Source organism: Ovis canadensis, chromosome 6 (genome assembly GCF_042477335.2).
Source record: "Ovis canadensis isolate MfBH-ARS-UI-01 breed Bighorn chromosome 6, ARS-UI_OviCan_v2, whole genome shotgun sequence".
In the NCBI taxonomy this organism is placed as follows: Eukaryota; Metazoa; Chordata; class Mammalia; order Artiodactyla; family Bovidae; genus Ovis; species Ovis canadensis.
Window position 1 is genome coordinate 119,173,080 of NC_091250.1, and position 17,210 is coordinate 119,190,289.

The 17,210-nt window shown below is 54.1% G+C and overlaps 1 pseudogene; it reads right to left on the reverse strand.

Annotated features, from left to right (window-relative positions):
• LOC138443001 (epididymis-specific alpha-mannosidase-like) overlaps positions 1-17,210 on the reverse strand; it is a 34,412-nt pseudogene that overhangs the window by 1,576 nt on the left and 15,626 nt on the right.

Here is a 17,210-nt window from a genome sequence, read left to right on the forward strand (position 1 = left end):
GGCGGGGAGCAGAAATGCCCAGACTCACACCTGGGACTGAGTGACTCTGATCACCTACTCAATAATCCGTGTGAGAATGTTTTGTTTTCTGATCCCACAAATAACATCTGTGTTGTGTAAAAAGATTTATCACAAGAATAAAACAATAAACACACAAAATACAGGCATGTGGTAAGAACCAAAAAGTCTAGAAGAACATGAGTCGGAGGGGTTGGGGTGCCCTTATGCACCCCAGAGATCAAATCTCGTGGTTTTTTTTTTCAAGACTACCATAATGCATCTTTTAGCCAAGGTGGCATCTGAGTCAGGATGGTCACACTTGGGGTTTGACTTGGGGTCACACAAATGAGCATCTGCTTGTGTGTCCTGACTCAGTGATCCAGGAGTGGGACATGGAGTGGGGGTTCCTGACTCAGCCATCTGGGAGTGGGACGTGGGGTGGGGCAGGTCACCTGCAGATTCACCGTCACAGGCTGAGACAGGACAGGGTGCTGTCCCTTCTCATACAGGTGGTGAAGCAGCAGCAGGACTTGGCAGAAGTCCACTTTGGCCTGTCCTTGATGGCCTTAGGGACAGAAGGAAGGTGGCAGTGAGGACCCCTGGTCTGTGCCTGGTACTTTACACACACCTCCCTTTCCCATCTTCAACCTCCCGCAGAAGCAGCTAACACAATCCCTACTTCACAGACAAGAAAACCAAGGCTCAGAGAGGGGTAGGTGCTTGGTCTGCAACAAAAGAAGGAGTGAGGATTCCAACCAGGTCCAGCCGATGTTAACGCTCCCACCATGCACACAGGGGCCAATGCGGATGCCTAGAAAGTCTTGGCCTCATTCACTGTTGTGGTCTTCACTGGGCCTGCCCTCCAACCTGCCAGTTCTCGGGTATAGTCTTTCTGCCTCTGCCCCAGTGAACAGTGGTGTGGCTTCTTGACTCTGAGGCCAACACAAAAGTGATGTGTCATGTCGCACAGATGCTTTAGAAAATAGTCTCCCGCTGGTCCCTAGTGAACAAAGGAGTATGGCCTTCCTGCTGGGCCCCACTGGACACATGGCATAGGGGTGAAACTACCTTACACTGTGTAAGAGCCCCGAGAGTTTGGGCTCTTTGTTATTGCAGCAGAAGAATTTCTTTCCCCGCTTCCCAATGCTGTGGTTAAGGACAGGAGCAACAGAAACAGGCGAAGACCTCTGGGTCCAGAACATGACAATGATGATGGTGATGGTGATGGTGGAGACGGTGATGATGGTGATACTGGTGATAATGAGGACCCTGGCGATGATGGCGGTGATGATAACATGGGGGTTGTAAGAGTCTGGGAGAGCAGGGGGCCCTCTAGCCATCTGCTGCTGCTCCCCTTGCTCGGTCACTTACTTTTCTCTAGGAGGAGGGACTTGCTTGCTTAGCCCAGGCTCATCTCTCCTCATCTTTGGTACAGGTTGCCTCCAGGAGGTGGGTTCTCAGTGGACTTTGCCTCCAACACAGGTAAGCATGACTGCTGCTGTAAGAGATGATCCCCACCTCCTCTTCTGTGACACGTGGAGCGAGGTGCGAGAGGTCAGCGTGAAGAAGCCATGTGGCTACAGGACTGAGCCACAGCCTCCAACACCCACTTTATTAACCACAAAGGTCGTATTTGGCCTCTGCCTCTTCCTTTCCCTCTTGATCTTCATCCTGCAGACCTCACACTGGAGTGTGCCAGCTCTTGGAGCGTCTCCGGGAACAGTGGGGTGGCTGAGGCACCGTCAGCCCTGTGTTTGAGATGCTCTGAGTGTAAAGGGACACATAAGGTGTACCTGGGCTCCCAGGTGCTTTGGCAATATGATAAGCTGTTTCCTGACAGTTGTTTCCTCCACCAGGAGGTCCTCCCAGATGCCCTGCTGGGGGCTCCCCTCTGTACACAGTCACTGCAGTCTAGATGGCACCTGGGCCCCACCTGCCCCTGGCTTGCTGAGTGACCTGCCTCTCAGTGGGCCTCCATCTCCTCATTTGGCAGATAATGAAACCAGATGACCTCACAGAGCCAGGATGAATCTGAGAGAGCACCTTTGTCTGGTGATGGGTTTGAGGATCTGGTTGACATCAAAGAGGCAAGAGCAAGTCTGGATGCCTGAATACCTGCCTCACCTTTCTGAAGATTCTGCAGGTGCTTTGTGTGGTTTGAGTTGTACATCCAGCCTGGGATGCTGAGGATCTGCAGGCAGAGACTTGGAGGCAGCGTCACAGCTTCCTGCTGCTGGAAGTCCGGGTGAACCCGGGTAGTCTCTGCAAGGCAGATGGACAACAAGGAGAGAGTCTGGGCCAAGCTTCTCCTCCTGGCATTCAGAGCCCTCCACATTAAGTGGAGCTTTCCACACACATTTCATTCAATCTCACACCCCTCCAACCTGTGGCCCACACCACAGGCAGCCCGAAGCATCTGCTGGTGCAAATGCCATCTCCTCACAATACCTGGGGCTACAGTGATTGACACTTTTGAACTGTGGTGCTGGAGAAGACTCTTGAGAGTCCCTTAGACAGCAAGGAGATCCAACCAGTCCATCCTAAAGGAAATCAGTCCTGAATATTCATTGGAAGGACTGATGCTGAAGCTGAAACTCCAATACTTTGGCCACCCGATACAAATAACTGACTCATTGGAAAAGACCCTGATGCTGAGAAAGATTGAAGGCAGGGACAACAGAGGATGAGATGGTTGGATGGCATCACTGACTCAACGGACATGAGTTTGGGTAAACTCCGGGAGTTGGTGATGGACAGGGAGGCCTGGTGTGCTGCAGTCCATGGGATTGCAGAGTCGGACACAACTGAGCAGCTGCACTGAACTGAACTGACAGTGATTGGTCAGTCTCGGGTCATGTGATTTGATCAGACCAATCGGATTCTTTTCCTGGGATCTTGGCTCTTAAGACCTGAGCGAGTCTCAGTTCCTTTTGGGTGGGGAGACACACAGTCCCAGAGCTGTTCACAGCTACGTCTCAGGTAGGAGGAGAAAGAAGGTCTGCAGTCAAAGCAAAGCTCAGGTGACAGAAAGGAGAGAAGTGGCCTCATGAAGCATCCAGCGCCCAAGGCACAATTACACCCCAGCCCTTCTCTGGGGTGCGTTGGCCTCTGAATAAAGTCTCCTTGTGGCTCGGTCGGATCAGCTTCAGTTTCTCTCATGTGCCACCGGAGGCGCCTAGGGTGGGACCCGTGGATGGAGCTGACCACAGCCACGGAACTTGCTCACCATGGCAACATCTGTTCTGCAGGAAGGACTCCCAGGTGCTAGGAAGGAACCACTGACTGACCCAGGAGCAGACCCGACCCTGCTGGTCCATCACATCCCGTCTCCTGGGAATCTGCCCCTGGACCAGGAGGTGGCCGGGAAGGCAGCTCTTGGCAGTCCTGAGAGAGATGGACATGAACACCCGCTCCTGACAGGCCCTGAGCTGCTGTGTCTCCCTCCTGCCCTGGCCTCTTCTCCAGCTCCTCCTTCTGTTCCACAAGAATCTCTGGGCCTGGTTGCCCCTTGGGATTCTTTTCTTCCAAACAAGAGAACATCAATTGATAGCCCTTGATGTTGATTGCTGAACTCACCCTGGTTCAGGATCCCATCTCCACCAGACCTACAGGGCACCAGGCCCTCTCTTCGGCATCAATCCCTCTCCTGCTGAATCGGTTTCTGCCTGAGCTCATCTCACCCATACAGGCCGGCTCACCTTGGGGCAGGGATGACAGCTGCTCTGAGAGGAGGCCCTTTTACTGCTCAGCTCTCAAAGCAGCACTACGGGTCTGTGCTGCAGTGCCACCCCGCTCCTCTAGCCAAAGTTCCTGGTGAGGGTCAAGGGTCCCAGCAGGAGCCAGAGCACCGAGTGGACAACTGAGGTGTCGTTCAGCGTGACGTTGACAGATAGGGCCCATGGCTGTTTGATCAACAGCCGCCGATGGAGCATGACCTGCAGGGAAGAGTCATCTCACAGGCCCCGCCTGGCCCCTGGCGGACCTGTGGTGACCAGAGGGGCCTCCTCCTACCTCCATCTGCCCACTCCCTTGGCTGGAGACGCCGTGTGCCTACTCCGACAGCAGCACCAGCCTGCTCTGTCTGTCCTGGATAAAGGCGGACTGAGTCGTGGGGTAGTAATTCTGTGGGCAGAAATATTGCCAGACTGGTGGTGAAGGTCATGGGACAAGTGGGCCACCTAATCAGGCATCTCCCTCGGGCCCCCACAGGCACAGCAGCAGCTCAGGGCGGCACTGGTAGCAGCAGGGAGGCGCTCTCACTTGTGAGGTGGATTCCCTGGGATTCAAATCCAGCTCCACTGCTTCCTGACCTTACGAGCTGGGGGACTCAGGCTGCCCAAGCCTCAGTTTCCCGACCTGTAAAAGGGGCTCCCAAACCATCCCTGAAAAACTGTCGCAGGAAGGGAACGAAGGCTTGTGTGTCAGTCCAGTCTGAGGTAGGCTAATGGTTGCCCGATAGTAAAGGGCTCAAGTCTGGGCTGGAAAGCAGTCACACAGTCCACACTCTTTGCTCTGTTGGAGCAAGATGTCCTGGGCTGAGCGCCTTGGACTCTCTGGAGCCCAGGCCACAGCGGGTGAGAACCAGTCAACAGGGATGAGAGGGACCAGAAACTCAAGGAAGACAGAGCAGGGAGGGGCCACATTCCCCACTGGAAGGAGAAAGAACTAACATGGATTGAGGCTCAGGAGGTGCCCAGCCTGGCACTGCTCCTGGATCATCCCAGCTGATCGCACGGCGCTGGGGGGAGGTTACCCCCTTTCCCAGGAGAGCACTGAGGCCCAGGGAAGCCAAGGGACTTGCCCCAGGTCACGCTGCGGGGGGCAAAGCATCTCAGAGCTGAACTGATTTCAGAAATCAGCCTGTGCTGTTTCCCAGGCAACCAGGCAGTGGCTCGAGTAAGAGCAGCAAAGGAGGGTCACACCCGCTCAGGCCTGGACAGGCACCATCTGCTTCATCCTCAGAGCAGTCCCAGCGGGCCAGTCATCTGACAGAGGAGGACACGCGGTGCCCACAGTGGACCTAGGGACTTTCCTCATGTGTGGGGGCACCAGAGCTCCGACCCCAGTGCTGAACAAGCCTGGGTCTCAGCCCCTAAAGGCTCACATGGGCGACAGAGGTTCTGGGAGATGCTCTGGAGGCCTCTGCTGCTGGAGCTTAAGGGGTGTCTCCAGCCTCTTTTGAGAGGCTGCCTCTCTTTTCTGCTCTGTGGCCACTGTTCCCACGGGGCACCATAGGATGTACCCGAGCTATAGTGTTCGCCATGTACTGCTTGTAGGCTCTGCGCTGCGTCTGGTACCCGTTGTTGTCGGAGTAAAGGACCTACCCGGTGATGAGATTGGTGCTGGTCCTCAAGATGGCCTCACGGTTCAGCTCCAAGGGGCCCACAGTGTACTCCTGCTGTATGCGATGACCCAGCAGCTCCCCGTCAGTGCCCGGGGGCCCGCGGGCCAGCCGGGAGTAGATGGTGTACGCGGGGTCCCTGTCATTCACCATCCTGGAGGAGGAGCAGAAGAGATATGTCAAGCTGGGGGAAACTTCCGGATGCCTGTCCCTGCTTCTTTCCTTCCTCTCTTCCTGTTTCCCTCCCTGCCTCCTTCCTGCCAGGCAGGGCAGGCAGAGGGGCCTTTTGGGCAAAAGAACAGGAGGAGCCCACTTCACCAGAGGCACTGAGGACCTGGCCGGTTCTGGATGGCTTATTTCTCTGCATTAATGAAAACACAGGAACAGCTCTTGTGTGTATATCATTGCTGGTTTCCCAGGTGGCTCAGTGGGTAAGTCCCCCACCTGCCCGTGACCACCTACTGTGTGCTGTGCACAAGCAGAGGGCCAACCTCACCTGTAGAAACATTGCCGGATCTCGGTCAAGAGCTGCCCCTCCAGGATCTCCATTTCCACAGCCGCCCAGGCTGGCTTCACTGTACCATTAGGAGCAAACACGTAGTTATCGGAAATGGATACCTGACCCTCATCGCTGTTATCGTGGTATTCCATGAACTCCTGGGTCACCTGGATGGTTTGGTTACTCTGCAGAGGTGGAAAAGAGAAAAGAGTATGATTGTTATGGACAGTTTCTTCCAGGAATTCTCCTTGTGATGGGATCCAGGCTCAGAAGGCCTCTATTTAATATTAAGACACCAACACGGAACCAGGAGTGAACAAAAATAACTTCCTCAGAGCCTGTGACTGTCACAAGGACCCTCAATGACGCTCATGCACTCAGCTTGGACAAAAGCTCCGTGGACTCACCAAGAGCCCAGGAGGTACAGATTTCCTCCCTATCCAGGAAAGAATCCCACAGGAGAAGGGGAGAGACGCTGCCAAACACGCTCCCGAGAGCATAAGCAGAGGGTGTACCACGGTTTCAGAGGCTCTGCTCCCACTGCTTTGAGTTAAATATTTATTTATCTCTTTCTGCTTTATTGGCTGCTCCAAAGCCTTTGACTGTGGGGATCACAATAAACTGTGGAAAATTCTGAAAGAGATGGGGATACCAGACCACCTGACCCGCCTCTTGAGAAACCTGTATGCAGGTCAGGAAGCAACAGTTCGAACTGGACATGGAACAACAGACTGGTTCCAAATAGGAAAAGGAGTATGTCAAGGCTGTATATTGTCACCCTGCTTATTTAACTTATATGCAGAGTACATCATGAGAAACGCTGGGCTGGAAGAAGCACAAGCTGGAATCAAGATTGCCAGGAGAAATATCAATAACCTCAGATATGCAGATGACACCACCCTTAATGGCACAACTCTTTGGGCACACAAAATAGCATATACATGTACAGCGTATAACGTGGTGACTTGTATGGTATGTGAAATATATCAACATGCTTGTCATATATGAAAGAACAAAGGCCCTCCTCCAGCAAATGCCCTGGGGTGGTCTGCGCACAAGGTGGCTGCCCCCCTCAGGTCTCTGCACAGGCAGGTCCTTCTAAGGAATCACTGTCCGCTCGTCTCTCCCACGGACTCCCTCCAGACTGCAAGGCCTCAGGCCTGGCTCTGGGTGTCTCGTCCCTGCCAAGCCTCCTCCGAGCCACCCTCTCTCTATTCCAACAGGCTTCCCTCTCTGACTGTGTGGCAGGTGCTGGTTGTACCCCTACTGGGAGGTGAGGGAGCCCGGTAAGAAGCACACCTTCCCTCACCTGAGCCCAAAGCACCTGAAGACACACAGAGGGCAGGCAGATGGATGGCAGGACATTCCTGGGAAGGGCTGGGCGGGGATGTGGCTTGGGTGTGGGGCACCTGTGGGTGGGCAGAAAGGGATGGCGAGCTGGAGCCAGCCCTTCAGGGGCATCCTAGAACGGGTGTGGGGCCTGAGTGATGACAGAGCCCAACACCGGCCTGCAGGCTTCACCTTTCCCTGCCTGACCAGGGAGGCTCACATGTGCTGGGGTTTTACCCCCACTTCTCCGGCTCCCCCACACACGCTGCTGACCTCTCATGTGGGCTGCAGTCGGCCCTCCCTACCTGCCTCATGCTCTCCCAGGACGTCCCTGTGGACTGACTGAAGGACAGAACTTCCCATGAGCCCCACTGGGGGGGCAGTCCTGGTCTGAGCTTACAGAGCTGCTGACAACTGATGGGGCTGAGCTCCAGGTGACACTCGTCTTTCTCACGTCAACACCCCGTCTCCCTCCCCTGCTGACTGCCCCCTTTCCTCTCTTTCCTTCACCTCACTTTCTAGCCGGTGCTCCTCCCAAGCTACCTGTTCTCCTGAGTCTTCTTCCTATGAGGAGGTCACAGGAGAAAACGGAAGTGGGTGTGTTGGAAGAGGCAGTGGAGGAGCAATGAAAACAGCCTGGGATGGGAACTGAGGGTGGACAAGGGTGGCTCCAGACTCTGGGAGCCAACTTTCCCCCGATAAGTGACTACATGAGTGAATGGATAGATAGATGGAAGGATGGATGGAGATGTGGAGGGGTGGGTGCAAGGATGAATGTATGGTGAGTGGATGGATAGATGGGAGGGTTGGTGGATGGATGGATTTTTTGTGTCTCTCAATTTTAAAAAAATTTGCAATGGCTACACTTTTTCCATGGTGAACTTTTCAGCGCCCCCGCCCCACCCCCCGTTTCTTTTCCTGTGGAACAACATCTTTGGAATGAACAAGTTCACAAAAGTTTTTCTTGACCTGGGCCAGTCTCACACACTTCTCCAGCGCCACAGTTCAAAAGCATCAATTCTTCAGCACTCAGCCTTCTTTATAGTCCAACTCTTACATCCAGTACATGGTTACTAGAAAAAACATAGCTTTGACTCTACAGACCTTTGTTGGCCAAATGGTGTCTCTGCTGTTTAATAGGCTGTCTAGGTTTGTCAGAGATCAAACCAGTCAATCCTAAAGGAAATCAGCCCTGAATATTCACTGGATGCTGAAGTTGAAGCTCCAATACTTCAGCCACCTGATGCAAAGAGCTGACTCATTAGAAAAAACCCTGATGCTGGGAAAGATTCAAGGCAGGAAGAGAAGGGGATGGCAGAGGAAGAGATGGTTGGATGGCATCATTTACTCAACGGACATGAATTTGAGCAAACTCTGGGAGAGAGTGAAGGGAGGCCTGGTGTGTTGTAGTCCACGGGGTCATAAAGAGCTGGACATGACTAAGCAATTGAACAGCAACAACAAGACTCACACGCCTAGAAACAGAGCTGGTTACACAGCAAGAGGCTTCACCACCATCACATCCTTGACATACAAATGAGGAAATGGAGACCCAGGTGAGGCATTACCTGCACAGGTCCTAGGACACTCCTGGTCTCAGAGTCAGCAATGGCTGCACCTCACCTCTCCCAGGTGCTGTGCATCAGGTTGGTGTCCTTGCCCAGGAACATGGTGTAGCAGTCATTCCCCACATGCGTCTGCCCACTTGCCTACGATTTGTCCTGGGTCTGCAGCCAAACTGGTTGGTGCTGTCCAGAGTGTCCTTCTGGGCCCTCCTCATGGGCCTGATGAAGTAATACTGGTAGCAGAGTCCTGGGATTGTGGTCAGCACAAGCAGGTCATAGGCAGATGGCGTCTTCTGTGAGTTCTGGACCTGCGAGTCCAGAGGGACAGGATCACATGATGGATGTCACAGGGGGAAGACATCTCAGTCTCCTTAGCAACCCTGGGCTTACACACCTCCTGGATGGAGTGCTCCCTCCCCACAGGGGCAGCAGGGTCATCCATCATGGGGCTGAGTTGGGCTCCCTTCCTGTATCCTCTCTGCTCAACAGGGTCCTAGCCCAGGCCCTAATTCCTCCTCCTTCCTTTCCCCTTTAGGGCTGAAAAACCAACGTCCCTCCTTTCCAACTCTCCCTGCTGTTTCCTGCCTCTGAACTTTTACTCACACTGTTCCCTCGACCTGGAGGGCCTCCTCTTTGGAGGGAGCTCTCTTATCTCTTCATCCTCCAATTTCCCAGAGGAGAGAGGTTTTCAGGATTTTCCCCATCTCCAAGTTATCTGATTTAGGGATGGGATGAGGACTCTGGATCCATGTAGGGAACCCCTCATTCTCCAGAGAACGGGTCCCATCTCTGGGCTGTTGAGGGTTTTGTGGAGGGGGCCAATTAACGAGCTCATGTTGCTTCTCACCACCTCCAGCCTGGTTGTTCTCTGAACGAAAGTAGACACGATGTCCATGCATACCCCTCAAATTGTCCTGAAGGCTTAGCTCCACTGCAGTTACCATCTGTCACATTCTCTACTTTCTAATTTTGTTGCCTACTTGGATCCCCCTGCTAGAATACTAGCCCCCTGAGGGCAGGGACTTTTATCTGCTTGCTTATTAAAGTTTCTCCAGCACCTAGCGTAACCCTGACATGCAGTAAGTGTTCAATAATATTAAATACATTTATTCTTAGTGGGTATTGCCTTTGGGTGGGGAGAGGGGATGTTGTGTGTTGGGTCTTCTCAAACAATATCCTTCCCTCCTCCATCGACGTGAGAGAATCTTCCTCCTGTGTCTCAGCTAAGTGCTGGTTCCTGGTCATCACTCCGTATCTTAACTGTCCATTTCTGTGTCTGCTCCCTGAACCCCAAGTGACTCCAATGTCCAGTACTCAGCTTGAGGCCACATCCCAGATAGGTGTTTGGAAGTGTTTACTGAATGGCCAGGTGATGGCAGTACCTCTATCGTCTCCGCAAGGAAGGATCATCTGGGGATAAGTAGGGCACCCTCTGAAATCACTTTCAGGTCCTGGTTGTGGACAGAGATGAGGAGGGACCACACACTTACACTGGATGTGGGTGTTGCAGAAAGAGGCAGCTTGGGCCCAGCCCCTAACATGGCACATCCATAATGATCCACCTTTAAGATCCTTTGTGCCTTTCCACACAAGGTGGAAATTTACGAGCCTGTGTGCTAATTCATTTCAATTATGTCCATCTCTTTGCAACCCTATGGACTGTAGCCAGCCAGGCTCCACTGTCCATAGGATTCTCCAGGCAAGAATACTGGAATAGGCTGTCATGCCCTCCTCCAGGGGATCTTCCCAACCCAGGGATTGAACCCACGTCTTCTGAGGCTCCTGCACTGCAGGCAGATTCTTTACTGCTGAGGCACCAGGGAAGCCCAGAAATTTATAAGAGAATATATATATTCCCAAAAGAGAGGCAGGAGGTGAAGCTTCCCATGCAGCTTAGATCACCCTGAGACGTTCCAAGGAGGCGACAGAAGGGACTTCTGGTCATGTCAGATGCCCAAAGCCTGTCAGTCCCCTGGGTGGATCTCACTGACCCTAATTGACAAGTGCCTCATTATGGTGATAGCAGTTATTTCATGATCACGTCAAAGTCTCCCACTTCTAGGGGTCCCCGCCTGGATCAGAGACAGCAACCACAAGTGCAGCTGAGGCAGGATTCCCACCCATACCTGTGCAGGCACGGGGTTGCCTGTCTCATCTGTGAGGTTGACCTCAGGGAAGTTCACAGTCAGGGTGACGATGGTGGTGACTGTCCAGGCCAGGGGATTATAGACCACGGCAAAATGCCCCCCAGGCTCTGGGCCTGCACACAGACAAGAGGTTTTACTGCTGACACCTGACATACTCCACACATCTGGATGCCCCTTGGAACAAGGGAAACTGAGGCAGGTGAGCCCGGCCCTGCAGACCCTAGGTGAGTGGGACAGGCTGAAACTTGGGATCAGACATGCAGCCCCCTCTACACTGTTCATACTATCGTCCTGATTCCCAAGCACGGGTTGGGGGAGCAGCCCTCCAGAAGCTGAGCCCTCCTCACGCATCTCTCCCTGTCAGCCCACTTTCCTGGTGAGGACGGTGAGGCCATGAGAGGTAGCATCACCTGCACAAGGGACCCATCTCCCAAGGCCTGGCTCCAAAGCAGTTGGCAAAGGAGGGGTGGAGAACTCTCTGGAGCTTGGAGGGTCAAGTTCAATCACCTAGTTCAGCACTGGAGGCCCCTGCGATACTGACCTGGATACTCCATCCACTCCATACGCCATGCCCCACCCCCCCACCATCTGTCCTTTCCAGTGACTCCCTGATCCCTGAACACCCACACTTTCCAGCCCCTAGCCTCTGCCCAGGCAGCTCCCATGGCAGGATGCCTTTCTGGGATCCCCACCTACCCCTTGCCTGGGGAGCTGCCCTCCTGAGCCCATGGCAATGGAAGGTCCCACCAGCGCTGAATCAGCACTGAATCAGCACTGAATCTAGCTCTCTTTCTGAGACTGTCTTCCCCTTCCAATCCCAGTCTCTGTGGGCAGGAGCCCGTCTGCTGCACCCTTGGTCCCCCAGGACCTTTCTCAGGTGTGAAGGTAGGATGGGATTGTACACAGACACAGAGGGGAGGGCCGAGCAGGTTAGGTGCACAGTGAGGTCAGAGGGGGAAGGGCATGGTGACAGACAGCAGGCTGAGTGTGGACTCCTGCCCAGGGAGACCAACTTGTCTTTGCCCAGGATTTGCAGGGATGAAGCCCGTCAGTTTCAGGCAAATGGCCTGATCAGTCACTTTTCCTGTGTGAAACTGTCATAGTCACACAGGCTGGTCAGATGGTGGGCCTGACAGGATGTGGCCCCAAGCTGAGCTCGGGAGGGACCATGTTAGCATTTACTCCTCCCTCTAGCTGTCACATCACCCCTTCTTTGTTCACAGAGAAGAAACAGAGGCTCAGAGAAGTGACTGCCCCTTGCCAACTTCCTGATGAAAGTAAAAACCGCATCTGGGATTGGGACTCAGCGTTTGAAGCCCAGTGGAACAGGCGTCTCCACAGACCTCGAGGTTCTCTTCTTAGAAAGGGATGGGGACCCTGCCAGGCCTCAGGATCCACCACTGGGGGAATGCTTACCAGAGAGGGCCGGGAACCTGTCCTGGATGATGGAGGCCATCAGCTTGCGTACCCCCATGCATCCCAGTGCTCAGGTGCTCCACAAACATGTTTCTCATGTTGGGGGTGTGAATCCCTGTGATGGCGTAATGGTGCTGGACCTGGGGCCCCCCCAGAGCTGGAAGGAGTGGGGTCAGGACCTGCCCCTGCTCAGCACCTGCTCTCCTGGCGCCCACTGGGCACTGGTTCTCCTTCCTTTTCAGCAGGTGCTAATGGAGAAGGTGGGGGTTCCTCCCACTTTACAGAAGAGGAAACAGGTCAGATAGACTGATGGACTTGCCCAGGTTTTGTTTACCTTGATCTGAATCTCTGACCTAGGACAAAAAACAGACTTCTGGAAGCAACCGCCATCCACTACCATCCCCAGCTTCACCTCCCAGACCTAGTCATCCCATAAGTGCTGCTAACCTCCTCAGACACACTCCATACATGACCTTGAACTTGTCTGCACTGAGTAGGGGTGGGATTACCTCTTTTTCCCTGAAGTGAAACTGAGTCACCATGGGGTGAAGTGACATCTCTGGCCACTCCAGTGGAGGCATAAGTCAATCTGCTTCACCCCCCTCCACACAGTGACTAGTCCTTCCAGCCGTTAATTCCCTTTGGGTGACAATGAAAGTCGTGGTCAGTGAGGCCCATTTCTGATTGGGTGAGGACACAAGTTACAGAACGTCTTAGACCTCAGTTTCTCTGTCTGTACAGTGGGAGACAAGTGAGATGGAAATTAGTGAACAACTTCCTTTGTAGCAGCCACAAAGCCCACAGGGTTATGTATTAGGTATATTATCCCATTCAACTGGCTGCCTTCCTAGGCAGACATGTGGTTCTCATTGTCCAGGGAGTGAATTGGGCTCAGAGAGGGAAAGTCACTTGCCTGAGGCCACACAGCTCAACTGAGATTTGAACCTGGACAGGACTGTGGGGCACCAATACTGCTCCACTTTGCCCTTTACCCTCTGGGTGAATCTGGTTCTAAAGCTCAATGAAGCCACAGGTGGAAATCTGGGGACGCAGCCTTGATGTAGCTTCATCATGTGTGGGTCCTGGGACCCAAGGTGACCTCAGTGTTCTCATCTGTCAAGTGGACCTGTAGTGACCAGGGACCGGGAGGATCTGGTGGCCTAGGGAGGGGGAAGCACACACCTAGGAGGGTCCGATCCTGCTCCTGCCACTGAGAGGTGTGATGTTACCTCGGAGACCATCCAGCGGAGCTTCTGGAGCTGCTGCAGGGCCCAGGCCCGGTCCAGGAACCGGTGTGGAGCCAACATGAATCGTGTGAACATGGACTCCCCGGCGTAGAGCAGAGTGCTGGCTCGCCGCGCCAGCCCCTTGAGCCCGCTGCGGGAGGCGTAGAACCTGGTCCAGGAGTGAAACGTATCTAGGAGAAAAAGGCCAGTAGTGGGTGTGAGGTCCTGCCTGTGGAGGCCCCTGAGCCCTAGTCTGGGAAGGGCTGAGGAAGATTTGGCCAGTGAAAGGTCTTCGTGGATAACCCGGGAGACAACCCAGGATAGGCATTGATCTCAGGCCTCCTACCCCAACTAGGCCAGCAAAAGCCCAAGATCCCTGAAAGGCCTGGGTAGATGGGAAGGCCTGGCTGGTCTGGGCCAGGCCTGGAGAGGCCTGGATACTGAGGTGACAGGAACGATGGAGCCATGAATCCCACTGTGAGCCTGCGGGTGCTAAGCCATTTCAGTCATGTCCAACCCTATACGACCCTATGGACTGCAGCCCGCCAGGCTCCTCTGTCCATGGGATTCTCCAGGCAAGGATACTGGAGTGGGTTGTCCTGCCCTCCTCAGTGTGAGCCTAGGACCCTGGGAAAGTCTGTGAGCAAAGGTCTTGGAGGACATCAGGGGAGGAGGGAGTGGGATGAAGGCCAAGAGGACAAGACCCAGAGGGGAGGGGCCTGGAGTGCTGGCAGCCCCCCTGTGTGTGTCACTTCTAGGGTGAATAGGAGCCTGGACAGGCCTGCATATCAGGGGGGTCCCTCTGGCTGCCTGCAGGGAGGGCCAGGAGAGGCGGTGGCAGCTGAGAGAGCCCAGTAGACACTGTACTGACTCCGCCTGAGAGGACAAGTTGGGGGTGGGAGGACAGAGGCTGAGCTCCTTGGGGACAAGCTGTCTCAGCAGGTGGCTCAGTGTTCCCTACTATTTCTGCTTCCTGCCTCCTCCCCAGGCTGGGGGTGGTTTGGTGGTTTAGTTGCTAAGTCATGTCTGACTCTTGCAACCCCATGGAGCCTACCAGGCTCCTCTGTACCCATGGAATTCTCCAGGCAAGAATACTGGACTGGGTTGCCATTTCCTTCTCCAGGAGATCTTCCTGACCCAGGAATCGAACCCAGGTCTCCTGCACTGCAGGCTCATTCTTTACTGTCTGAGCCACCAGGGAAGCCCAGGAATACTGGAGTGGGTAGCCTATCCCTTCTCCAGGGGATCTGCCCAACCCAGGAATTGAACCAGGGTCTCCTGCATCGCAGGTGTGTGTGTGTGTGTGTGTGTGTGTGTGTGTGTGTGTGTTCAAGTCACACATTGCTGTGTGTAAATTCTTTACCAGCTGAGCTACCAGGGAAGCCACATCAGAAGCCAGTCCTCCCCTAATCTGAGGTTCCCGGGAAGTGTCCTGAGAACTAAACAGCTTCCCCTTCTCGCCACTCAGATGAGAGGCCAAGGCTCGAGAGGCACGACCAACCCAGGTCTGGGGGAGTCAGGGCAGCGGCCAGCCCGGAACCAACCCTGCCAGTGGGGGCCCATCCTGGTATCTCTTTGCAAGGGAAGGAAATGAGAAGAGGAGTATTTATGGTTGAACTGCCATGTGGGTGTCCCTCCAGTCCTCCTGGAACCCACTTCACTGATAACGAAGTGGGGGCTTAGAGAGGTGATGTCACTTACTGGAAGCAACTCAGCTTGCGAGGCAAGGAGCTGTGATCTAAACCCAGGTGAGCGTCTGAGTCACCGTGTGGGGCCAGCCCTCCTGAGGCTCTGTGCCTGCCGAATGATGAGGGCAGGCAGGGGACAGGCCCGGGACAGACCTAGCTCCAGGGACCCTGGCCCCATGGTGAATGTTCAGCTCGAGGATGCCCCTGTAAGCTTACCTAACCTGTCCCGTGTGGATAGCCTCACATCTCCTCTCTCCCTTCCGCAAGGGCCTCTCCACCTGAGTGACCCAGCATGGACCCTCGGCTGGGCAAAACTGGCTGGAGGCAGGGCCTGATTTCGTGTCCCTGGGATGTCCTGGCTAAAGCTGACCTGGGTCCTTTCCTCTCTCACTCCCCAGACCTCGGCTTCTCCTTCTGGGCAAATGGGGAGCAAGGCAACAGGATTCTTCAAGGGCTCTCATATTTTATGTAGTGAAGGTATTAGATGGTTCAACAATTTGGACAGCCCCATTCCCCACTGATGCCCTGAGCAGGGCCTGAGCTGGGGTGTGGAGGGTATTTCTGCCTCCCCAGCTCAGTGTGACGCTGTGTGTGGATAATTCCTGCCTGGCTTACAGACAGAGGAGCTGGGTCAGCAGCGGGGATGGGTCAGCAAGCGGTGTGAGTGTGGCTTGTCCTGGGAGGGGTGTTAATGGGCTTCCCAGGGGCCACCTAAGGCCCTGAACTGGCTTCCTCAACAGGCAGTGCCTGGATCACGTCTAGGTTTTGACCCAGCAACACAAGACAGAGTTGACACCAGAAGCTACATCTGCTGGGCACTTCTTCTGGACCACTTACTAGGCTAAAACCTCTTATTGTTCCACTTTGTTTTGACACGTGATGGACTAAGCAAGATTAATGTCCCCCCTGTCTTACTGACACGGGACAGTGCCATGTCATGCATGTACCCAGGCAGAAGGCTCACCCCACAACCTTGAAATGACTTAGACCATGCTGTCTGCAGCCAGAACAGTCCTGGCCTCTGGGACACAGGCTGGAGGGAGACAGGGTCCCCCCAAAATGAGTAGGTGGTAATAGAAGAAAATTGGGGCTCTGGGGCAAGGAGGGGCCAAGTGATCTAGCCTTAAAGTCAGGAAAGGCTTCCTGGAGGAGGTGACGCTGCAAGACAATTAGGATTTGCAGGAAGAGAAGGTGCCAATAGGGCACTCCTTCAGGCATCCCTGTAGTTAAAGGCATAGAGGCAGGAACCCACTGTGTGTGGACAATGGTGAGAGGCTCAATGTGGTGGAAAGCAGGCTGTGTGTCTCTATGAGTCAGGTAGGTGGGGCAGGGACCATCTCTGCCCCAGTGCCTCTAGTAGGTTCCCAGCACTGTGCTGAACAGACACTGAGTTGGGGGAGTCTTGTACCTACCAGGCACCAAATCACCACCTCAGTCCCCAGAGTCACATACCTGAGGTATAGGGCAGGAAGTCGCACTGGTTTCAGACAGGCCCTGACATATGTTTAGAGTGTATGGCTTGGAAGTAGTTGCTCATACTCCAAGAAGATACCAGTCTTGGGTGTGAGGCTGTTGATGTAGTTCATCAGACGGTCCATGTTGGCAAATTGCACTGAGGCATTGAAGAACTGCCTGTTGCATCGCTGTGGGCCAGAAGCAACATCCTGCACTTCTGGAAGCAGAGCCCAGACTAAACAGAGTGAGTTCCTCTTCAACTCTCTCCCATTCTCCTTGGTGGGCCGCAAGTTCCCAAACCAGTTCCCAGGCCCTGTGCTCTAGATGTTTCTCTCTGCCCCTCTCTCTTTCTCTCTCCTTTTTTTTTTTTTCAGATTTTATTTTATTTTTTTACTTTACAGTATTGTATTGGTTTTGCCATACATCAACATGAATCCGCCATGGGTGTACACGTGTTCCCAATCCTGAACCCCCCTCCCACCTCCCTCCCAGGTTCACTGTTGCATTATTTAAAACAATATATGGAGTCAGCCTATGTGTGCAT